The sequence below is a fragment of the Manis pentadactyla genome, chromosome 12 (assembly GCF_030020395.1).
Source record: "Manis pentadactyla isolate mManPen7 chromosome 12, mManPen7.hap1, whole genome shotgun sequence".
Classification (NCBI taxonomy): Eukaryota; Metazoa; Chordata; class Mammalia; order Pholidota; family Manidae; genus Manis; species Manis pentadactyla.
Window position 1 is genome coordinate 32,720,258 of NC_080030.1, and position 26,521 is coordinate 32,746,778.

A 26,521-nucleotide genomic window follows, 5' to 3' on the forward strand; every position below is an offset into this window, starting at 1 on the left:
TGCAAGTCAGTAAGACTTAATCTGGGAAAAGAGGTGTAAATTAAATCTGGCTTTTACACCGAGTGATGGCTAAGAAACAAGAACATTACAGCTGAAAAACGCATTCTCCGCTGTGTGATAAAGGAGTTAGCAGAAATATTAAAAGGACATTTTCCAAGCACAAAATATGTGTTCAAGGGAAAAAGAGCTTAATTGATGGAAACTATGGTTTAACTGGAGCAAATGTTTCTTTTTATTTAAAATGGACTGACTTCCCTTGACAAGCATCTGACTTTGGTGACACAATGAAGCAATGGGAATTTTATTCTAGAAAAAGTTTTAGCTCTTTATAAGAATTAAGACCCATGATGTCATTTCTTTTGAGAGTCTAATTTAATTATAAGACCACTTGCACCTGACTGTCAGAGGTAACCTCCTCAGACAACAAAGAAGCCCTATTTTGAAAATGCACCAAGCAAATGCCCATTGATTGGGATCCACGCCAGGCCTGGCTTTCCTCACGAACACCTGCGGCAGAAAGCACCCATTCCCAGCCACAGTGAAGACTGCATGGATGAGCACGTGGAGTCCGCACACCCGTGAATTTTTTCCCAAATAACTGGGCTTTTTCATTTTCATATTTGTATGTTATTGGTCCAATGCAAGTGTGTCTTTATGCTCTGAGTTTTGCAAAAACCTTTTACTTTAATACTTGATTCAGCATTTCTGAATGTTGATGCCAAACATAGATGAGTGAAAGCTGGGCAGCTCCTGGTGGCAGTGGGTGGGGGCTCCTTGCACCCAGCCAGCCCTTCTCATTAGACTGGTTCATCACCTAAAACTATGGGTCAAGCCTTAGGAGCCCTCAGATCGACCCCACCCATCCTCACTTCCCTGCGGTGATCTCTGATGGGGGCCCCTGGGCCCCTCTCTTCTCAGCCTAGCCCATAAGGATTTGAAATACTGCTCAGAACACACTTTTAGTTCCCAGTAATTCTTCCATTTGCACTGCACGCTAAGGTACACCTTGACTCCTGCCTCTGCCCTGGGACACATCTGCCACTCAGGGCTTGGGTCCTAATTGCACAAACTCCTTAGAAGGAGGTCCAGAAGCTTGGATGTTAACACACCGTGATAACAATAAACAGAAAAGGAAGATGAGAGTGGCACCAGATAATGTTCCAACTCAGCTCTTTGCTGTGCCTCACAATTTCTTTACTGTCCCTGATTCCATGGGAGTCAATGCATGGCCGTGAGCAGACAGACACCCTCCTAGATACTCTCCTTGATGCTTTTACAAGAGAATTTTCACTATTACTCATTGTCCTCATTCCCAACACTTACTATGAGCCTGTTATCCAGACGCTGTACTGAGAACATTGCATACACTCTTGTGATTAATTTTAATTGTGGTTTTACGGAGTAGGCATGACTACCCCCAGCACACACGGCAGGAAGCAGGGCTCAGACAAGCTGAACGATGAGCCCGCCTGGGTACCGGCAGGGCAGGGCTGACTCTGGGGAAGAAGAGCTCCTCTCCTCGGCCAGGGCTCAGCTCCCAACCCAGCCATCATCTCCAGGACTGAGGACCTCCCCCCATTAATTATACACCCTCTCCTGTCTCCGGTATTTTCTCTATCTCTGCCTCCTTTCCCTCTGCCCATGAATAGTTCTCATCCTAACTGCTTTGGATCCTGCTGCCTTCTTTTCCTTTTTTCTTTCTAGGCCAATCTTCTTTGGAAAGTGGTAGAAAACCCCGACCCTGACTTTCTTACCACCTGCTTGCTTCCTCCTCAACACTGGACTGACATGACCAGCCTCAAATCACTACTGGACTTGTAATTACCAAATGCTCAGTTCGTTTCTGGGGCCTCATTCTCCTCGGTTTCTCTGAGTTCATTTGCTCTAAGCACCCCTTCTTCCTCACCCTCCACACCAGTGACCAGGTTCTTTCAAGTTTGCTCTCATCATTTTTATTGCATTTAACTCTTTATTTCCTTCCCACAGTCCCACTGTCATTATTGTAGCCTCTCATTGTCTTTCACCGGGATCATAGCAACAGTTTACACTTGTCCTTCTACAATTCATGCATTTCCTCTAGAAATCCCAACACTGATATCTATTACCTTTCTGCGCATGCGTTCATCATCCCTCTTTCCCTTCCTGATGCCGAATCACCCCATCTCATGTGCTCCCAGGGCTGGACTCGGACTTAGAGAAGCCGCCCCTCCTCTCCATTCCAGCCTCAGATTCGAGCAGAACACCACAGACCAAGCTCCGCTGGGAATCTTACTGCACAAAATCCTATTTAGAAGCTCCCTCAGTTGGTTGGTTGTGCAGTGCTGTTTATTCCACTCAAACTCACTAGGAATATAAGGAGGTGTTTAAAGTCTGGAAAATATTGAAATACAAGATGGGGTGAGCCATCCATTTGATAATCTCCATTCTAACATAACAGAACTAGGGGACATGCCTTCAAAATTAAAGGGGCAAATTAGGTCAAATTAAGTACTGCTTTTGCAAACTTGATAGCCTAAGAATTGGAAATATTAAAAAGTTTTTTAAAGGATCAAGAAAAATTTCATACATGCAAAACATAGATTTCTAGTGGAGGAGTAGGTGTGATAAGCACATAAACTGTGGGCTGCCTGCTTGTCCTGGCCGTGTCCTGCTGTTCTTCAGGCCTCTTGTTCTCACTTCCCACAGGACCAGGAACTCAGTGAAAATAGGTAACCACTTACACACTGACTTGAAATATTTGATGTTTTATCATGGATGTTCATTCTATGACCTCGGCTAGATAGTAAATTCCATGAGTTCAGGACCACATGTTTTTTGTGTATCTCCTACAAATCTTATTGTAGCTACCCAGGCATTTTTAAATAAGTAATTGCAATTCATCCTTAAAAATTTGATATTTATGTCTTCTTAGTCAATCATATTTTTTACATTTAAAAGGATATTGATACCACTTTCTAGGCAGAACAATGGGGTGCATGATCTGACCAACTACAGTATTGTGTATGTGTGTATGTTCAACTCTAATTCATTCTTCCAGATCATGCATTTAAAATGCATGTTAACAGGTTAAGTCAAGGACATACGGGGACATAAGGATACACAGCTATGTGCATTATCAAATCTGAAAATATTATATTCCCTAAAACAGAGCCTGATTCTTTAATAAGAAAAAGTATTCACTTATCTTTTCTATACCGTGCATTTTTGGTAACCTAACCCCTTATTTGTAGTGCTTAGAAGCCAAAACACTTGCTTTTTTTTCAAGGATCATAGGAGTTTTGTAAATGTTCTTTTGCAACATGCCTTGTAGGAAACACCCACTTCTTGACATAACTAAAACTTAATGAACATTGAGGAAATGCGAAAGAATCTGCAGGGAGTCCTGTCCATTTTCTATGAAATTTCTAAATACTCATCTGATATATAAACACACAAGTTCACCAGCTGAATCTTTCACTGTACTGATAGCATTATTCTGTGTTGAATTTGAAATGGAAATTGTAAAAAGTAAAAACAGTTAATGCATTGAAATGTAAAGTTTAAGAGATTCTGTTAAAATTTTGAATTAAGCACAATCCACTGTCCTCAGATTTGGCTACAGTGGATCTTTCTAGACCTCAAAGAAGTAAATCCTGGGTTCATGCCACCACATTTACTTAACAGAAGAGAAAACAATGGGAGTTGGGGTAAGATATTGGCACTGCGTTGATGGTCCCCTTGTGGAGCTGACCCAGTTCCTTTAGAGAAGATTCTTTTTCGGGTCTAATTCTGAGGTTACTCTGTAGACAGGGGAACCTCTCAGGAAGACAACTTAGGTCTTCCTGTGAGGAAGTGGCCACTGTGCACCCCAGTGAGCCTTGATTCAGAATTTGGCTCACAGTCAGCTAAGGGTGGAACTAACAGCACCACTTCCATAGCTTTAAAAAATCCACTTTCTTAAAATTACAATAGCTTAAAGTATTCTATTAAGTGTATGGACTCTACAACAACTTCTGCTTGTTTTTTGTTTTAATTTTGAAAAAGTAAAAGCTTGATCCTTAAAGGTGAAGTATTCAAACAGACCTAAGTACTTGAAAAATAGTTACAGCGGAATCTATTCATGCTTTTCTTAGCTGTACATACAACGAAGCTATTCTTTTTATTCTCATCTGTCTTCTCCTCCTTTGCCTCGCTGCTTTGAAGAACTAAGAGATGTATAGAAGGTTTGATTGATTCAAAGAACCAAGTGTAGAAGATGCTCTCCCAGCAAAGCCATCTGCTAAACCGTCACATTCCCTAGGCATCTGCTTGTAGCAAATACGACATAACACCTCCAGGCAAATTGCATGACCCACATGCCAGTAGATATGCTATTCTTGAATCATTTCTGAGTGATGAAGATTTTAATCTTGGCAATCATAAACATGACTTCTGGTGTATTTCAATATGAGACAATTTTCCTTTTGGTCAAATACTAAGGGTCTCATTCTTTTGATAAATTCATACTCTCCTTCTGGAGAGCTATACCATACCCCGTCTTATAGTAACCTTTCTTTGCTCTTTGCTTGTATGCAATACAAAATATCTTGAGAGGCATTTAAAGAATTTCTTTGACCTAGTATATCAATATTTCCATGTACATGGAAAAATATAAATAAACAGCCTTCAGTTGCTGAGCCACTGTGCTCATCTTTCACTGAAAGTCAAGAACAATACAGCTATAAGCCATACTAAGCTGCTGCTAGAGAAAATGTTATTTTACAGAGAATCAGTCATCTGGCTGTTCCACGTTAATGAATGCCTTCTGTACATCTCCTTAGATAAAGCTATGATCACCCAGCAGGTGCACACCAAAATAGCTCAAAGGCCAAAAATGACAACGAAAAACATTTAAAAATACAAAACACAGATTGATTATTCCTAAACTCTATTCCCACCCCTCCCATCCCTCTCAACCATGTGGAGCAAAATAACTCCTTGCATTTTCTGACCAAAGTGGTTCCATTCGAAAAGCCTGCCAGCCTGGATGTTTTAAAATGTTGCTGAATGATTAAACACAAATCCTTAAACGGAGAGAGCTGGTTTGTATTAAGTACCCTAGAGCAATGGTGTCTGCCCACACTTGTGCCCATGTCTGGCTGCTGGCTGATAAACGTTACAGCTTTAAGATATTACTTATTAGCATGCTTGTATATTTCTACCTCACACAGTCACCCAAGGGTGATTGCTATCTATTAATTGAATTCTGTGCCAGCAACTGTGTCTTTGTGTGCTTACCATCATAATTTCAAGGATTGTAACTTCATTTCCTGTTTACAAATAATAGTGATAAAAATATAAAGCTACATATTTATGCATTCCAGAGTTGTGCAATGTGTGCACATGTGTGTATTCATGTATGTGTGTATATGAATATATATTTACATGTATATATATATATATTTTTAAAGGAGAGTCACTTAATATTACAGAAAGACACAGTTTAATAGCCAAACAGTTCTATATAGAAACACACACATCCAACCACTTGACAGTTTTCTGCTATTGAGCATGGCTGGTGAATCTGCAAAATGGAAGCAGGCATTTTTATTTTTTGCCCGATAATCAAAACTGACATGGTAAGCAGAATAATCAGTGAACAGTTATAAGACCATTCATTTATAAACCTGTCTTTTCCCACAGAGTATAAGAGTGAGCCACAGTGATTTGGTTGTAAGACCTCTTGGGATTTCAGAATGTATCTGAATCAGGCATCACATATAATGAACTACCAGTGAAGAACAGACCTGGATCTGGAATCAGGCTGGTGCTTGGTCAGCTGTGGGTGTAAGGTGAGGGAACAGGGGCTGTGGGTGCCTTACAGTCGATGATTTCAATTGCTCTGCTACCAATCTGACCTCAACTCCCTCCATATAAAGTGAATTATTTGCTCCAGTTTTCTAAGACTCGGACAGTTTCCTAAATGAAAGCTCTAAGTCCTCCTGCAGTAATTAATGTGCCCACTGATATGTTGTGTTAATCACTAGTAAGGAAACTGGCCCACTGACATACCTCTTCCAAAAACAGTGTTCTAGACATTACTGGAAGCCCACATGACTTCACCAAATTATACAATAGATTATTTCTCAGCTCATGGAAGACAGAAAAAGTAGTTTAGATTTTCTAGGGACAGCGGCCGAATCTTGGCTATTCTAACTACGACATTTAATGGGCTCCCTGGTTAGGTTTCCATGAGCCCTAGCTCTGGGTGAAACTTTCTCCTTTATAAGTCCCAAGGATTGTGGAGAGGTGGGACATACTCCCATGCTAAAGTATGTCATGAGCTTAGAGTTTTCATGGGATTTCTAGTTTCTCAGAATATTTAGATGAAAATCATAATGCGTCTTTACTTCCATACTGAAAGTGTCAGAGTGGCAATGAATGAAAAATGGTTAATCAAATGAATGGACAGTTTTCTGAGGAATCGAATAGGATCAGGAGATAGTTTCTAATTTTATAGAAATGGTTGCTTCCATCGCTGGGATAAGCATTCATCCAGATCAGAGTCTGTAGCTCAGGTCCAAGAGGGACATGCAGAGTAGACTAAGGCTTGTCTTTGTACCCCTGTCGAGGTCTGGCATTCTCTCTCCCCAACCCTGAGGGTCCCTGATACTTTCACAGCTCTGTGACTATGCTGAGCTTCCTCCTAGTGTGAAGTACCCCAGACACTGCATTACTCAGTTACAGAGTATAGTACCTTCCCCACAAAACAAATTATTTTGTTTTAGGTATTGGGGAAAATGTAAGGTGACACCCTAACTTTGTAATGCACTGACTTTAGAATGGCAGAAAAGAGAAAAACCAAAACAAAATAATAGAAACAGAGCTTACAGCCAAACTTATAAGAATGTCTGGGGAAGATGAAGTGACGCAGAAATAGGAAGAGGACAAATATATAAAGAAATTGAGTGTCATAAATAAAAGAGAAGGAGGAAATGAGTGCAACACACATGGGGCTGAAAGGATGGTGAAGAATTTATGGAGAGATGGCGTCAAGCATTTATCCTAAAAGATATTTAGGATTTTGAAATTTGACAAACAATAGAGGATAAGCAATCAAAGCTAATGAAACAATACAGGGAAAGACACACAGAAGCAAAACCCTGGGTGTATTTTGTGTGTGCCCGCACTTTGGTGTGTCTGTGGCATGCAGGTAGAGAAAGGGAGTGAGCTGAACCCTGCAAAAGAGGGTCAGCCTTATCATGCAGGCCCTCCTGGCAGGCTGGGGAAGAGGATCACACAGCAAGCATCAGGGAACCCCAAAGGTTGTCGAGCACGAGAAGGCAGTGACTACAGGCGTGCTCTCAGAACAGTAGGCTGCAACATGTGAAGGTGAGGACTGGGGTCTAGACAGAGAGAAGACAGGTTAGGCATGCAATTTTTTGAATAGAAACACAGGTGTGTCAGTCAACTGTGGACTCAATAATACTGCATTAAAAAAAAAGACAATTAACAGCAGCGCACATTAAGAAACCTTTATTTAGTCACACATGTGCAGGTGGCTTGGGGTCAGCTGATCTGAGCTTCTACATGGCTTACTCTGCACTCCTGGGACAGTGGGCTGGACCGTGCTGGAAGGGACAGACGCAAAAGAGCACAAACACCGTTGTGTAGGCACATTTCAAGCCTCTGTCGACATGGACCTGCTAGCTAAACAAGTCACCGGGTCAAGCCTACCTCTCCCCTGGTACCAAGGGAGTGGGAACAGCTGAGCAGTAATTCAATCCACTAGAAGGGTATCACGTCAAGAAGATGATGCTGGAAGTAGGGTGAGGAATCTTTCCGAGGTAAAACCTGAAATGTCAACCATAATTTCACACTAAGGGTGGCATGAAATGACAGAATAGAAAGACATGGATTTCAACTCTCCAGCCTGGGCACTTAGGATTACTATGAGCCCACTATTGTAAATATTAAAAAGAAATTACATTTGGGGAGGAAAGTAATGAATTTCATTTTGGATGTATTGAATTTAGAAAGAGTCTCAGGAGAATAGCACGGGTATCCAGGGGGCTGCTGTCTCTGCAGAGCTGGGGCTCAAAAGAGTCATGTCTAGAGAGAGCTCCATGCGTCATCTGCACAGAGGTTGGACTCAAGAAGTAAGATTTTCAAGAAACATAGCATTCTTAGAAAAAGAGGGAAGAGGCCCAAAGCAAGACCTCTGATGGGTGTACCCGTCACCCACTCAGACTCCACACGGGGCTCTCTCTGAGGGGTCCTTCACCACCTTCCATATCTGATCACTTGCAAAATTCCAAACACTTTTGCTGAACAGCCAGGAGACTTCTCAAAAGTCATTTCCACTGTCACCTTAGAGTTTGATATGATAGTAATACATCTCATGCCTCATAGGAAGCTTAGAAAGAGCCGATCTGGAGAGATGTAAGAGCAGTTTGTAAAGAGTTGGGAGAGTTGAAGATACAGGAATCCACTGAGATCACCAAGGCAATAAATAAGTGATGGAGTAAGAAAACAAGAAGCTGTACTACACTGATGGACAGTGACTGTAATGGGGCATGTGGTGGGGACTTGATAATGGGGGGAGTCTAGTAACTACAATGTTGTTCATGTAATTGTACATCAATGATATCAAAAGAAAAAAAGAAAGAAAGAAAACAAGCAGCTCAGGGTCAAGAGCCCGTACACCTCGGAGGGGAGGAGCAGAGCAGAAGAACCAGTGAAGGAGCCTGGGATTAATTAGAGAAGATAAGGAGCAGGAATGTCCGATTCCAAGCCACTCAGGGTAAAAAGGTGTCTAGGAATGAAGTGGGTCCACGTGTGGAACCTGACAGAGAAGCAGAAGAGGGTCGGGTGTGGAGACAAGACACGATGAGGCAAATAGGAAGGCCTGAGGATCCTGAGGGAGATCTGGAGTCAAACCAAGGTGAAGGCTGGGTGACAAAGGGTGGAGCCAGAAATGGAGTGGAGGGCAAATACGGACGGCGCTCCTGAGAAGCTTGATATGTGGGCAGGAAGAGACCCAGTGAGAGGCTCAGAGCAAAGAAAGGCAGAAAGCAGGACCAGACAGAAGCTTCCAAATTTTTGTGCAATTAAGATAATTCCAATATTCTGCAAAGGAACCTTTGCATTTGGAGAAGCCTGAGTTCCTCAGTTACCTGTTGAAGTGTGAGTTTGAGAAGCATTTCAGCACTTTTCTTGTGCTAGTTACTCATGTGATCCCTTTTCACACATGCAATCCTCCCTTTCAACAATTTACACCTAATTAATCAGGGTTGGAGATTTGGCTGGTTTTCCAAAGAAATCAAAAACTGCATCAAAAATTAATTTTCATATTCTCTTTCCTTGGGACTGACAATTCTCCCATTCTATTACCCTGTGCTACTTACTGTACACTGTCTCTGTATTTTCAGGTGCCAGCTCCTACCTGCTTCCCTGTTGATCTCAGAGCAATCTCTCTCCTGACACTTGCACAATATGGGGACACAAGTAGGTGCCACAGGCAGGTAGTGTGCTTCAAGGTCATGCCCTACTCTAGGTTTGAATTTTAGGGCAACTGGATATGCTAACCAAGAGGACAGGTGAGTTAAAACAAATTAAATGTTTTTTATTAAATATAATATCAAATACACCTGCTTAATAAGGCATAAAGTTTCCTGTAGAAGATGTCAATTATTAACAGCTACTGAGAAGCCAAACTGGGAGAAGAACGTGTGTGTGTGTGAGAGGAGGGGATCCTATCACTTTTCACGTGGAACACTTGCCTTGTCATCTCTGTAACGGAGACCACCTGTGAGCATTTGCTATGTGGGTGCTTTATACAGATCACCTCCCTCAAGGATAAGTATTTTACCTTTTGGATAAGGTATGAATACTTTTGAGTCTTTCCTTGCCTTCCTTTCCAGTTTATTTTTTCTAGCGCTGATCAGGGTAGTGTGTTTCTGTTTCACTGCTCCCCGTGGTTCTTTGTTTTGGTTTGTTTGGTATAACCACAGTTTACCCAAAAGACTTCAGATCAGAGAATACCAGAGTGCAAAAGGTCTCAGGAGGACTTTCACCTTCTCCTTGTTCTGTTGATAAGAAAACCAAGGCCCAGAAGGCCACGTGACTCATGGGGCTTCCGGGACAGGATACTGAGCAAGAGCTCCAGCTTCCTGGAAGTAAGTCTACAGCAGACCAGTGAGTGTTTTGTCTCCCCACAGCAACCCCGGCACCCACTGGATCTGCCCTTGTCCAGACCCCACCCGATTCTGAGTCAGTGGCTGGACCTCTGAAGCTGATGGCTTTCTGCAGCTGGGTGTGAATACATAAATCAACCCAACAAAAAGTAGGCAATTCCCAAAGAGTGAAACAAACCTCATTTGCCTAAGCACAGGAGTAATAATGATCTGCAAACCAAGCTACTGTTGGCCTCGGTTTACCAGGGCCGTGGCTGGCTTTGAGGAGCGTGAGTAGGCCAGTGCAAAGGCAAACTCCGTGCTGAAATAGCCCGAGACACAAACCCACCAAACAGCCCATACACACAACAATTAACTCTTCTGCTGCCAAACATTCTCCTGTCTGATGGAAAATGGGAGATTTCCTGGTTACTGAAGATAAAGCCACAGCCTGTTACCTAGGGATCTATCACCATAGTTCCAGTAGGATCAGCTAATTATATTTATTCAAAATGTGACCATTCATTTTCTTTTTAATTACAGAAATATGATTTTATTTTGATTTTAAAATGTTTTTTTAAACATGAACTATTGCAATCAATGTTAAAGTATCTTCTTAGTTCAATGATTGAGTGGAAGTTTCCATAAAAATAAATACCCAAGTATTCCCTATATATTTACATAATGAGCTATTTAAATGCAAGGGAATCTAACATATGTAAACAATTGCAGAAAGCATTTATGTGAAAATCCAAAGTGAAAATATCCAGTTACTTGTAACATGTGATTCATAACTTAGCTGAAGCATATTTCTAAGTTTTTATGCAATAAAGAACTATATACTATATCCATAAGCAGAATGCATTTTTCAAAGCAGTTAGAACTCAGTAATGTAAAAGGGTTAAAATGTAGCATGACACTGTTGAAGTGTTAAGTGTCAACTACAAAAATTTCATCCTTGAATTATGTCATGCGCAACACCCAGAGGAATATAGCTTAAAATCATCAAGATTGATTCTATTACAACAAAGCCCATAGAAAGTGATTTCACACTTTTTTAGTAAATTCTGACAAATCACACAGTGCATAGTTTTTGTTCAGAAACATTCAAAATCACATTTCAATTCTCTGTAGCTGTGAAGTTTTTTTTAACCAAGCAATCAAAATACCCACTCTCAAAATATTTATTGAAATCAGGTTTGCAGAGCCCACTCAAGGGGCCAGACCCAATGGAATTAGCTCCTCCTTCCTCTATTTCAACTGTTTGCCACCCTTCCTTTTTTTCTGTTTTTTTTTCCCTAAAAGTGAAGCTGGGAGAAGGATAAAGTGGGGAAGATGGAGTGGATGCTTCTATTTTAGCTGAGCAGCCAATCGCAGCCACCACTGAGAGACACAGAAAAAACTCTATGCACGTCCACTCCGTACTAGATACTGGCCTAGGAAAACCACTTTTCAAGTATAAACAGCTGCGCTCAGTTAGCTCAGAGTTAATGGCTGACGTGTTGCTGTTGTCAATGGCAGGGAAGTGGCGAGTGGGCAGACAGAAACACCCGCTGCCCCCTGGCACGCACCCTTCCTGCGTCTCCTCCATTCTCAGTCAAAACGACATGACATAAGCAAACCACTGAACAGCATGGGTCCGTGTGGGGAAGCTGGGGTTCCCATGGCCGGGATCCTCACTGAACTGAAACCACCTGATGATGGAACGGGCCTGCTGCTGGGCTGCCGCTGCCACACCTGCGGGCAATAAGCTATTGTTGCGCTATATAGAGAGCTCGGCCCAGTGCTCTGGGCGGAGGCAGAGATGCTGGTGTTCCACCTGACGCTGGGGAACAAGCCGGGTTATAAACCCTTTCACCCCAAGAACGTTTTGCTGTCTCGATTCCTTCGGTCACACTGAATCCGTAGCAAACTTGCCCGGGGCTGAAACCCACTGGCAAGACAGGCCCAATGATTTTTTTCCATCTGCTTAGGCCACCACAATACAACCTTTCAAAAGCCAAAAGTAAATTAAAATGAAAACTGGCCTTTAAAAATTTTTTTCATTACTTCCCCAAGTTCGCCTTATTGAAGGGTCCGAGTGTTTTGAAAACCAATTTTTATAAAGAACTTAAGAGCTATGGTAGTGACTTCAAGTGAACTGAAAATGGGACATCGTTTCTTATATCTTCCTGAGCTTTTTGGTGCCGATGCCCCTCAGGGAAGGTGGTGCCTTTCTGTAGAGGAAGGATGAGCCTGGGAAAGCAGCTGCATTAGGAAGGACAGAGGACTGGTCAGTCAGGATTTTAGGGTATTTTCCACTTCAAAAAAAAGCATCTATAAAATTCCAGTATGTTTAACTAGAAATCCACACACACGTTTGGGTACATGTGTTAATATGTGTGTATATATGACTAGTCACATATATATAAATCTGAGTGGGTGGGGTTCCCTGTGTTTACAGCTCTCAGCACCAAGAAGAATGCTCTCAAACCGTGTACTTTCTCCCACTGTGTAAATGTAAGTGCCTTTCCCACAGTTGCCATCGGGAACATAATTAGCAGGGTTTATGCTCTTATAATGGATTTAGCACCTCCTTCATCTGACTGACTGACTATGCAGACAAAAACAGACCTTTTCATCAATACACACAATGCTTTCTATTCTGTAAGTTGAAATAACAGTGGCCTATCATTTTTCCTGTTAAATTTTTCAAGTTAAATCCAAATTAGCAATCAAAGACAAAATACAACAGCAGTACACGAAGGGTTTCAAAAACATTTCGTGAGATTTTCAAGGAAAAAACTTGTGCAAACAAATAAAAAAGGTGGCTTCCAGAGTAGTTCTATACTACTGGTGGTATTGCAGTAATACATTAAAAGTTAAATTTACATCAACATCCCCAGACCAACTATCGGGTGTGGCTGATAACACTGACATCAAAATAATCAAGAAATTTCCAGCATGTAAATTAATTATCAGAATTGTATCAGCATGAATACATAATGACATTACTCATGCAAACAATTAAAAATATGTCTCCTGAAAACAAATTATAATAATGGAATAAACTGTCATTATTGTGGTTTCTTGACAATCCATTAGACTTGGTTTCAGGCATTCAAGACTTCCAGATCATCACAAAGAAGAGGTACCAAATGAGGGCGTTATTAATGTTGATGCCAAAACAGACTAAAAACAGGACAGCAGTGGAGGGATCACGTGTCACCGAGCAACCCTTCTGTGGCACCTCTTCACCGTACAATTATCTCCACCATTATTGTTGTTATTTTATTACTGCCAATTCCAAAGGTTAAAGGACCTCTCACATAAAAAGTTGCAGTTATCAAAACACTGGTGTTATTCTAGAACACAGCAGAAAAAAATATAATTAACCTGAGTTCTTTTGGGTTATCTCTCCCCACCCCACAAAACTGATTATTGCCCATCAGTGAGCCCTGGAAGAGTTTGGTTACAGAGTCACGGATGTCTGCAAACCTTCCAGTGAAAGAGACATGGCACTGGTGGGATGCAAGCTCCTCTGGGGAAGTACCGTCTAGTCCTGCTGAATGAACGTGGCTGGCAACATGCACGGCAGAACACTTAGTTCAATAGGAATTCTCATTAATGAATAATATTTAAAATAGTGATAACATCAGCCATGAGGCTAAATGAGCAGTCAGCAATGTAACCATCATCAAGCAGAGCCTATTTGCACCTCTCTCTCACAGCCAAATTCACTCAAAGATTTGTTGTCTACAGAACAATTAGTATCTCATCCAAATCCACTTATAAATTCAGGCTCTAATTTGGGGGAAACAAGCAAAAATTCATAAACATGAGTTGCATCGAAAGCATATAAAAATGGAAGATACGACCATTGACAGTAAGGAGAGATCAACAGTGCTCCCAGCAGATAAGCTGCAGTGCTGGATAGAGGGGAGGGAATCTGTTATCAGCTCCCTACAAAGCTGCTTGGCTAGAAAAGAGAGAGCGAATGCTTGACGGAGTTTGCTTAAGGAGGCATCGAAGCTTCCTCACTTCTTGGATGCCCAGATCCTGCTATCTTTAATCTGAAAACAGAGATCAAGCCTGCACCCTTAACTTCAAGCTGTACTAACAAGACCAGGTTTGGTGGTTTCTCAGTGGTGATATGTGATTGCTGCAAGTATTGTGTTTCTGTAAAGCCATTGCTTGTACGCAGTTCACATGAAGTACTACAACTTAAAAATAGCATGTCCTACAAAACAAAACCAAAAATAATTTAAATAAATGCCTTTCATACTTGGTCTTTCAGAGGGACCACATATATAAACGCACTTCTGGGATTTGCAGTATCAATCAGACACAAAGGAACAAAAGACTGAATCTGTTCTTAGGAAGGAAAGATAAGAGACGGCGCCTGTCTGGAATGGCGAGGGAACCGTTTGTGGTGTTCTCAAGAGACATTGTCTCCTGAAGTAAGGAATATTTTAATTTCCCAAGTGCTCAATGAGGAACTATAACTGGATCTTACTCAGAACTGGAAAACCTAGTCATCCACCCCAGAAACTCACAAGAGTCATAGGAATAAAAATCTGGAAACTTTAAGGAAAAAACTTTTCTCTCTTACAAAGACTAGAAAAGATGTGGTGGCACTCTCTAACTTAGAGGTAAGGGTGTCTTCCCAAGAAGTTAACTCCACCCAGAAATTAGTATGCCTTGGTATTTTCCTCAAAAGATGAGTATTCCCTGTAGAATATAAAGTCTTCCCCCGTTACTTACCTTGGTGATATCCAGGTTTTCGAGTTCTCCTCATAAAGGAAAGGGTAACTCTTCCACGCCCTGCATCATCCGCTGTCTATCTGCAGGGTTAGAGTGACAAGGTCCGGGATGACTGCGATCACAGAACAGGTTTTGCTATGAAGACCCCCTAAGGGGGTGGAGGTGGGGTCTGGCTGTGCCACGTGCTGGGCAGGGGATGAGGACAGTGGTGAGAAGCACGCAAGAGGATGGACAGAGACGGGACGGCCAAGCCCGCAGGGATGTAGCAGAGTGTGTATATCTAAGGAGCCTGCAAGAGCAAATCCGAGGACAGGACCAGTTCTGATGGTGCAGGGTGGGGAGAACAGGGCCCCCACCCCTAAGCCAGGTCATACCATAGTCCATTCCAGCAAGAGAGGAAAGAGCAGAAGCAGGCCCACTTCCCAGGGACTGGGACAGGCAGAAATACAGCAGGGAACTGGCTCCTGTTCAAGCGGGGTACCGCTCAGGCCTGTGCCATGGGGTCAGGGCCCAGGACTGTGATGGAGAAAGTCTGGGAAGTCACGGGATTCAGGTAGAGACAGGTGGGCAGCATTTGCATCATGGACATAGCAGACACGCACCAGTGGAGGGTCTGGAGCATCTAAAGCGTCTACAGTCAGGCCTGAGGTCAAGTCGACTTGCATAAAATCTGCAGGGAGGCAGAGAGGCCAAGCATTGCTGGCCTGTCCTCCAGTTGGTTGGGGCCGAGAGCATGGAAGCCCACCTTCGGCAGCTTGTCTGCGCGCACACTGTGAATGCTCACTGCGAACAGAGTCCCGGTGGAGCTTGAGCTGACAGGCTTGGGTCTGTGTGACAAAACTACGTAGGCCAGTCATTAATCCTTGGTCATTTGCCTGAAAGTGGGGTGTGGTGTCAGTCTACAAATGGGGCTCCTGGCAAGTGGCATCCCTGCTCAGAGCATCATGCCCCCTAGGGTGACACCCCAAGAGAAGCAGACAGTGCACTTCTCTAGGCCAGCTGACCCCTTCCTCTCCTCCAAGCATGTAAGTCCTCCTCCTTAAAATGCCAGAATAAACATTGACAGCGATGCCTGATGGATGCACCCTATGACAGTCTTCCTTCAAATACACAGAAACCCATCTGACTCATTTGCTGCTTCTCCTTCACCCGAAAGCACAGGGTTTGGGTGGGGAACCTGGACTGAACCAATGCAGACACTTCCTTATCACCAAAACCCTACAGAAAAATAATTTTTTGAGACATTACAAATGAAAGAGCAACCACCCAAGTGCCCACCAACTGAATTAATAAAGATTATATTGCCTTATTTGTTTTCAGCCTTTTTCTACTATATGTGTGCTTTAAAAAATAAATGAATAATAGAGTCACATAGCTTTCCCTTCAAAATGAAGGCATTCTGCGTGCAGGTCAAGGCCCTCTGTCACTGCCTGAGTCCCATCCCGTTTCCTATTCCCAGAGGAAAGCACCATGTGCCTCAGCAATGGGACTTCCCAGATCATCCATAAACCCTCACATTTAGGCAAATGAAAGTCCACACTTGGTCATACGGTGGCCAAACTGCTACAGGCTTCTCCTGACCTCACATTCTCTGTCTGGACCTTTCACTTCCCCCTGAAGTCACATTTTCACTTGTCTGACTGGCCACACACGTTCCTTTTGTTCTTCCTACAATGACAGCACAACTGTCACAAGACACCACTGAGATGACCACATCGTTTCTCTCCAATATCCTTACTTCTATCAAACAGTCTTTCAAGTCTTCCTCAATTTTGTATGAACCTCCATCCTCCACCAAAAGGAAAAACCCTTGTCAAATCTTTTACATGAAGAAATGTCCATGTCCTTCCTTTATTACTCCCGCCGTGGAGGGAGAGACACGCAGTTGGGTCGTCACACTACAAAGAATGAGGGGCACTAGTTGGGGGCACGAAAGGAATCACATAGGCAGCGGCATCTGGAAATCAGAATTGCATTAATTCATACCATTGTTCATTAGGTATGTATAGATTTCTGAGGTCACAAAAAGTAAACAATCACCTTGAGGTGGACATTAAGGACATCTGAACCACCAAAATACTTCCTCTGCTGCCCTCAGGCCAAGGCTGCAGCCAACCTGAATTCGGCATTATTAGTCACTGGAAGACATTTCTTCTGTGGCAACAGGCAAATATGTTATCTAAGAAGATAGCAATTAGGTTATTAAGATAACCACAGAGTATGACTAAGAGAACAGACAGAAAGACTGCATATGCGGCGATGAAGAGAGGAACGGCAAGCTGTATTGGGGAGGCAGAACCTCAGAGACCTCCCAGCAAGGGTGGGCCTCGGGGGGCTTTGCAGACGTGGGAGCCAGGCTGGAGGGGCTCTGCGTCCCCCTAACCAGGGGGAAGAGGAGGAAAACAGCAGGGTGGTGGCTGGTGGGCACCAAGACACCCAAGTGCCTCCCAGATAAGACGTCACAGCAGCTCCTTCCCAGGCCGGCCATGGCCACTCCCGTCTGGCTGACTCGCCTTGAGAGCGGAGCTAACGAAGCTAACTGCCAGCCTCCTCTTCCCCTTTTGTCATCAAATTCTTGCTGTCAAAGACTGTCACTTCAGTATCGCTCAAGGACTCTGGCTGTGAATGAAGAGGACACACTGCAGGCTGGGTTAAGATATAAGAGGAATTCATCAGAAGTGGTCCTAATATTTCTCAGGACCTAGAGGCTGACATGCTCCACCTATGGGTAGGTACCTATGTCAGGGTTCATGAAATTGCCAATATTCATTTTTACCTTTAAAAATGGTAATTTCATAAGACACAACATATATAATTTTTCTTCTCTCCTTTTTCCCTGCCTCCACCTCCCCCACACCCTTCCACCTCCCTCCTCTCTTGAGGATCATAATATCCCAATTGAAAAGAAAACGTTCAACAATGTGAATCACCACACTCAGATTCCTAAATTCCAAATACCTGGGAACCATCATCTTACTGGCATGGCTTCAATCCAGTAGTTAGGGGCTGAGGTTAAAGACCACAGCTGCCAACGGCTACTCTCTGGAGTGCAGTGTGTGTGTGTGCACATGTGTGTGGCCTGGTCGGAGGGGAGGCCAGTGCCAGTGCTCCATGAAAACCAATCATGGACTGGGAGACACCACAGTGGGGCACATTTCTGTGTACTTACTACTTCTACAAAACACCCAGACCCTGACGGGAACCTAATGAAAATTAATTCAATGATGAGGGAAATGTTTCAGTTCAGTTATGATACCACTGAACCATTTGATGGCTGCATGTAACCTTATATTTGGCTATTACCACCTAAATACCTCCCAAGAAGCTCCATGCTTACAGGACAAGTTCAAATTCATAAGCCTGCAATATGAGGCTATACCATTAACCCTCCTCCCAGCACCCCCAAATTCCACTCTTCTGTTTGGTCAGCCTGGACTCATGTTCCTCCATAACGTCTCTCTGAACCTCAGTGCCAAGTCTGCGCTGGTGTGTTCACTGTTTCCCCCAGGAAATGCCTCTTTCCTGCTCATCAGCTCTTCAAATCCTACTTCAAACTTCTGCTTATAAAAGGTCAGGAGGTGAGAAACTAGAGGGGCAGGAAATCTGGAATACAGAACAAGTCTCAGAGTTTAGCCACATAACATGATCAGTGCAAGGCTGAAGCAAACTTCTTGCAACTCAGTGTCCTGGCCACTTGATGTGCTGGCAAGCTGAGATTCCAGAAGCACCCTCAGGCCACCGGGGCTGCCCATGGATGGGGACCTTCTTCCTGGGGCACCAGGGAATAGGAGGAGTTGATTTAAGTTGTGCTGATGGGGTTCTGCAGAGAACCTAAGGGGCAAATTCATTCTGGCTAAGTCTCCATACAGGCAGCATCTGACATGTCACTAACCAAAGACATAATTCAGCGCATTCACCTGGGAAAGTATTAAAGTGTGAAGTATTTTTATTAGTATTATAAAAGATGGAGCTATTTATTCAGTTCTAAATTCCCTGCCTCTCACTGCAAGAAAGCAGTAAGAAGAGATTTGTTTTCTAACCACCAACGCCCCCCACATCTTTCTGGAAATAGTCAACTAAACTACCATGAACAGAGACAACAAGGAAGAGAAACAAAAAACTTTCCTGAATATTTGTATTCAACTGAGTGAGATTTATGTATGAGATGCAAATTACTGTGTGTTATTTACACATCTGAGGAAAAACAAATCTTGAATGTAAATGTTTAGAGGGCATATTATTTTTAAATATGAAAGTGGTAAAAAAAATTATTAAAGCATTTGCAACTCCCACTCTGTTAAAGAGACATTCAAATGAGTTTTTATAAGAACTTTTGTCAGAATTACAGAAACTATACCAAACACAGCATCCAAAAAATAAAAAGCATAAAATACCTGGTTTGTTTCTACTCCTGCAAATCCTTTAGAATAATTAGTTGCATTTTCCAGTGATTTTAGCATCAGTCCTTTTTCTATAAACATTTTCCTATTGATCAAACATCAAACTGGCAACGTTCACCCATTTATTTTGAAGCCCTCCATTGTTTCTGTTGGAATACAAGTAAATAGATCATTGTATTATTCAGCTACCTTGATTGGATCTCCTACAGACTTAATAAAAAAAAAAAGAGGTGAAACAAGTCAAGAAAGCGGAGATGCACTGCCCTAATTCTCTGAATCACGAGTAGTTTATTTGGGAAATTATACTAAATACCAAACAATGAGCTGTACCCTCGGAGCGTGGACAGTGGGATGACTGCTAATGCTGAGCACCTGTGTAACTACACTCTCTGTTCTAAGAGCTTTCCATACATGATTTTATTTAATCCTCCCAACAGTCATATCAAGTAGATACTACTATTATGGTTGTTGAACAGAGAAGGCAACAGAGCCTCTGGAAATTAGTAAGATTTCCAAGATGGTCCAGCCGCTATATGGTACGAAGGGTCTGATTTAAACCTTCCACCATGCTGAAGAGAATGCGTACAGCTGAGATGTGAGGGGTGTGTGTAAAATGCTGTCACGGTGCCTATATGCACGCATACATTCCTACAAACTGCTCTTCAAGCACGACTGGCCAGGTGCTGCCCTGTGTGTTCTGTGTCATCTCAGTTCCGTGTCATCCCCAGTGGGGGTCAGTTTAGGAGATGGGGATCCTGGGCCTGTTCAAAGTCTGTTAGAAATTGGCAGATCAGGATTAAAATACATGTCCTTTGACTCCAAACCCATGTTTTAACTGGAATTCCTTCCCAAATGATTGTCTTTGGGATTACAACAAAGATTCCCAAATTACTGAGGAGAGACCATTTAGCAAAAGATGGATGAATCCATTCACATTAGAAAAAACACTGTCTGATATGAACAAAGGCTGTCTTGCTCCTTTTCAAAGACAAAGATACTTTTTGTTACTCCTTTGAAACAGCTTTACTGAGGTATAATTTATAAGCAATAAACTGCATATTTCAAGTTTTGATTTTGATAAGTATTGACTTTTGCATATACTCACAGTCAAGTCTGTGAACTTGAATTTGTCCATCACCTGGGGCTGTCTTCCTGGGTGTGTGACCCATTCATTGGCATGACCCCACATTTAGAAGGGAACCACACTTGGCTTAAGACTCCACCATCAGCATCATGGAATTCTTACTATTTTTGAACAAAAGATGCTGCATTACCATTTTGCATTGAGTCCCACAGATTATGCAGCCAGTCCTGCCATCATCCCTAAATGTTGCCTTGTGCCCCTTTTTGAAATTTTGATAAAATTTACATTTTAACCATTTTTAAGTGCACAATTCAATGGCATTAAGTACATGCCCATTTTTGTGCAGTCATCACCACCAATCCTCAAAACTTTGTCATCTTCCCAAAATGAAACTCTACCCCCATTAAACAGTAACTCCCTATATTCCCTCCAGTCCCTGGCTACCACCCTCTGCTTTCTGTCCCTAGGAATTTGACTGGTGTAAGAACCTCATGCAAGTGGAATCACACAGTATTTGTTCTTTTATGACTAGCTTATCGCACTTAGGGCAATGTCCTCAAGGTCTATCCATGTTTAGCATGGGTCAGAATTTCCTCCCTTTTGAAGGCTGAACAATAGTTTGTAATATGGGTATGCCACATTTTGCTTTCCTTTTCATCAGTGGATGTCTTTGCCCTTTTAAAATCTCTTCCTCTTGACCTCCTTCTCATTCTATCTCCAGGCAACTGATCTGCTTTCTGTCCTAGCAGACTCATTCTCATTCTCTAGAACTTCATACATAAATGGAATTATGCTTTTATGGCTGGCATCTTTTGCTCGGCATGATTATTTTGAGATACATATTAGAGCATGTATCGATAGTTCATTCTTTGTTACTGCTGAGTAATATTCCACTGTATGGATATACCACTTTGATTTCTGGCTTTGTAGTTTACAAATAAACCTGCTTGTGAACATTTGCATGTAGGTCTTTGTATTGACATAAGTTTTTATTTCTCTTATATATATATACTGAGGAATGAAATGACTAGATCATATGGTAAATGCATGTTTAATTTTTTAAGAAACTGCCTAATTATTTCCAAAGTAGTTGTACCACTGTACCACATTCCTGACAGATGACTAGAGAGATAGTTTCTCACATCCTCAGCAACACTTGATAATGTCAGTCTTTTTCATTTCAGCCATTTTCAGTAGATGTATAGTGGTTTCTTACTGAGGTTTTAACTTGCTTTTCCCTAACAACTAATTATGTTGAGCATCTTTTCATGTTTCTTTTTTTTTTTGTGCCATGTATATGCATTTTTTTGGTAAAGTATCTATTGATTCATTTTCCTATTTTTAAACTGGGTTGTTTGCTATCTTATTTTTAAGTTTTGAGCATTCGTAGTATATTCTAGGTATAAACTTAGATAGAAGCCTTGCAAGTAACTCCCGGAGTCTGTGGCTTGTCTGTTTACAGTGTCTCTTGGGAACCAATCATGGTTTCAGCTCCTTTGAGCCCATTTCTTAGGCATTGTTGTCCTGTTACCAGATGTCCAGTATTTTGAAAACAAACATTAATGTATATTTTGTCTGAATTTCCTGGTCATTTTTTTATGACAAGGCAAATCCAGTTCCTACTTTTTAGACACTGAAGTTTGACATACACTTAAAAAAAATGTAATGTTGAGGTTACTAAAATACACATTTGTTTAAAAGTATTACTCAATTTTTAGTAGAGTGTTGATATTACATATATTTTTTACTTGAATGGTACTTGAAAAATAACTATCATACTGCGGGAGTCTGAAATTTCTTTGAAGTTGACAAAGGGTTTTCAGTTTTATAAGACAAAACTTTAAAAACAAATGTCATTTCTAAGAGTTTTCCTCACTCTGAAGAAGTTAGGAAACCTCAGGATTAATAGGACAGCCAAGATGCAGGGAACCCCAAAAGCAGTTGATGCCAGGGAGTGAATTCAATTATAAAAGATCTTTTAAATTAATCATTTCACAAAAACTAAAGGAAAATAAGTTCAGAATTCAGAGATAACAAATTGTCCACCTTAGACCAAATCCTGTCCTCAGATATCTTTTGGTTGTGACTCACACAGGGCATAAAATTTTGAAACCATTGCTAGTGGTTATAAATTGAAAGACAGAAAAAAATCCATAAGTCTGGCTTTTCCGGCCACACAGTGCCCCGTTGCTTCTGGCAACAATGAGCAGGAAGTGGCCATGTCCTTCCAGCTTCTGGTTTCACCCAGAGGCCGAGTGGGCTGGACGCTTGTTCTCAGGTGTGCAATGACATGCTTTGCAGACTCCCCAGCTCCTCTCCTTACACCTGCTGGGCCCTTTGAGAGCCTGGCTGAGGATCTGGAGGATTTACAGGGCGTAAGCAGAGTGCCCACATGGTGTGAGGAGGGACTGAGGCGCTGAGAGGAAGGAGAAGGGCCAAGAAAGGCCGGGCAGCGCTCACCTGACATCTGACCTGGGCCCCGCTCACACCAGACAGAGGGCTCTTAGAGGAAAGCTGGGACACTACTCCTGGGAGAGCGCAGCGACAGAATCCAGCCTCCCCGCCCCACACTTGGAGGCCAGGCGATCTTTAGAGGCAGTAAATAAAGGACACAAGCTTTCTGAGGATTTATTCTTGGTTTGTGATAAATTATAGTCAGCTCTTCAGATGCCCTCCACTCTCCAACCTCCTGGGCTTAAGAATTGAGTGAATTGAGGCCAGACCAAATGACTTGCCTCCACAAATGAGCAGATGAGCAAAATGTTTTAATCCTAGAGATTCCCTGGACTTTAAGGAAGTTTGCACACACACACACACACGCAGATGGGTACACACACACATACATATATATGTACACACACATACACATGCATGTATATATATATATATACACACACACATACACACATACAGACATGGTCCCTGTACAGTTCTAGATCTCTGCACTGAACACCTTGGGCCTCAGGGCCTTTGCTGCTGGCCTCTCAATTTTAGCTCACGCATACTGTGCACATTCTGTTACGATGTATGTTGAGTATCTTAGGCCTGCCTCTCCTCCATCAGCACCCTAGTCCCACCCCAGATGCAGATGATATTTAATGTCCAAACCTGGCGGGCATCTGCTCACACATTTTCCATCTTCAGAGCACAGGCACTTATGCATAGATAAGAGCATCTACAGATGGGGTGTCGGCCCTGGTTTCTGTGCCAGGGTTCTAGGGCTACCATAACAAATCACTGCAAACTGGGGAGCTGAAAACAGAAAATTATCCTCTCAGTTTAGGAAGCCCGAAGTCTGAAATCAAGGTGTTGGCAGGCCTGATTCTTCCTGGAGGCTCTGAGGGAGAGCTCACCCCAGGCTGCTCTCTCCCAGGTCCCAGGAGCTGCAGGGAATCTCCAGCATTCCTTGCGTGCAGAGGCATCCCTCTGGTGTCTGCCTCCATCTTTTTCTTTGCCCGGCATCCTCCCTTTGTACACCTGTGTTTCAAATCTTCCTCTCTTTTCTTCTGTAAGGACTCTAGTAATTGGATCAGGGGCGCATCCTAAAGCCAGAATAATCTTCTTTCCAGATCATTCACTTAATCATATCTGCAAAGACCCTATTTTCAAATAAGGTCACATTCACAGGGATGGGGGTTGGGACTTAGACACACCTTTTTGGGGCCATACATAACTCAACCCACTATAGGTTCCTTCAAAAAAAAAGTATATTATGTGTTGTTAAACTTCTCCCAGTCTTGAATTTCTCACTTAATAGTACATAGGGAGATTTCCTCCAATTCTTGGATAAAGATTAATCTCCTTATTTTAAGTAATATATAATATTTCATTATATAGGTACACCATATTATATTGAACCATTTTCATATTAATTGGCACTTACTTTGGGTTTGATTTTGCTAAGTATGAACAGTGCTGCAATGAACATTCTTGTAAATACAGTCTTATGGTCTGCTTTTTTATTTCTCTGGAATAAGTTACTACACATGGTACTGCTCTGTCAAGGATCCATATAAGTAGTTTAAATGTTAATAGAAGTTTCCAGATTGCTCTCCAACAAAGATGAGACAATTCACATTTCTACCAAAAATTTTAAGAATACAGTTTTCCCACATCTTTGGCAACTTTTTTTCTTTCCAATCTGTTGGGTATGATGCGAGAGCTAGCGCTTGGATTCCTCCGACTACGAGAGAGGGCGAGCATGCTGCCATGGGTTTGTAGGCTCCATGGAGTTATACCTGGTCTATTGGTATCCTTTGCATATTTTCTCTTGGATTATTTGCATTATTGTTATCAATGTGCAGATTTTTTCATATATTTGTAAATAGTAACCCTTTACTCCTCTTCTAAGTTAACTTTTAACTACGCTGCAGGGTGGTGTTTTCCTCTTTGTCAATACAAAGTATCTTTGCCTTACAAAAAGTATTTTATTTTTGTATCTTTATTATTTCTTTTCTCGCCTCTGGATTTACTGCCTTCCTTATAAAGACCCTATCACTGTTAAGGTTAACATATCACCAGTGTACTTTGTTTTATAATTTTAACCCTTAAATTTTGCTTTTAAGCAGTCAAACTATTTAGTATTTTACAGATCAGAAGAGAGAGAATCCAAGCTAATTTTATTTTAGACAGAGAGCCAGTTCTATCAGTGCCTTTAGTAATGAGCCTCTTCCTTTCTCACTGAATTTATTCATTTGTCAGCTCCCCATAGTATATTGAAATCTATTTCTAGGATTTCAATATTGTTCCACTTTTTGAAATTTGAGCATCTATGTCCTTTTCTTATCTTACTAGATTTCCTAGAAACATCAAAAATATCAAATAATAACAGTGACAGTAAATATCCCTGTCTTGTTCCCAGTTTAAGTGGAAACCAGTTTAGCATTTCATCCTTTTAAATAACATCTTCTGTTGACTTTTAACAAGTTGTCTTTTTCAAATTTAATTTGCTTCCTCTTGTTTCTGATTTGCTTAGGCATTTTGTTAAGGATACCTGCTAAATTGTATCTAATGTCCTTTTAGAATGATCGTAATTTGTCTTCTCTAAATAGGGCGATATTGTGAATTGTGTAAAGAGATGCCTTAATAGTGAATCATTCCTAAATCCTAAAACAGTGTTTATTTAAATACATATAATCTGGAGGACACTATTGGATTTTGGTTGGAGATTTTTAATTTAGAATTTTTTTCCTTCTAAAGTTGTAACAAGTTAGCTTTCTGATGGTCTCTTTGTCAAATTCTAGTGTTGGAGTAATTCATACAGTGGATCAGTGGGCTTCTTGGCATGGCCTGCAGTCCTGGGTCCCTGGCAAGCCGGTGTGGCTGCTGGTTGAGAGGGAGGCTGCCTTCTCACAGCAACACTCCCGGGTACCCCAATCTCTGCAGACTCCACACTCCCCGCACCGATGCACACAGACAAGGCCTTTTCGTGCCAGACGACATCATGATTGTCAGTCAGTGTATCAGGAAGCGGCTTCAAAACCACATCACTGAAATTTACTCCAAGAACCTGATCAGTACAAATACCAGTCATTGATTGCATATACGGTGAACTGGTCTTCCAAAGAAACTCCAGGCAGTACTATATGTTAGCATATTGAATCTATCAGGTAATTTCCCCATTTTATACATTAAAGGAAAAGGAAAACCCTTGTTTTTAGGTTCTCATAGCTCACTGTTGGGGTTTGTCTCTAAAAGTAGAGGTGTGTGGGAACCTGACAGAGAAGCACTGTAGGTTTATCACTTCATTCCTCAGCATATCCACATCTCTTTCCCAGTTGGCAGGGAGCAGTTCAGCAATCAACAAAATTCCTGAATACCTTTTGTACCCAAGGGGCTGCAGCGTGCTGACCACACCGGCGGGGCACAGGCCCGCCCAGACCACTTCTGATCGACCTTGACCCAGGCAACAGGGACCGCGTGTTTGTTTTACTGGCTGTCCTGGTGTGGTGCTGCAGCAGCGCGGCCACCCTGAGCCTGGAATGTGGAAGGCAAACATGGCCCGTCGTACCCAGCTAATGAGGATGCCCAGAATGTGTGAGCTGCAGCAGCCTGCTGCCCAGGACTGTGTTTGGGGAGGTCCCCACGATTAGAGAGTTCTAGGATCCTTAGAAGGCAGAATGCTGACAGTGCCTTCGGAGAGCGAGGGGAAACAGTGTAAA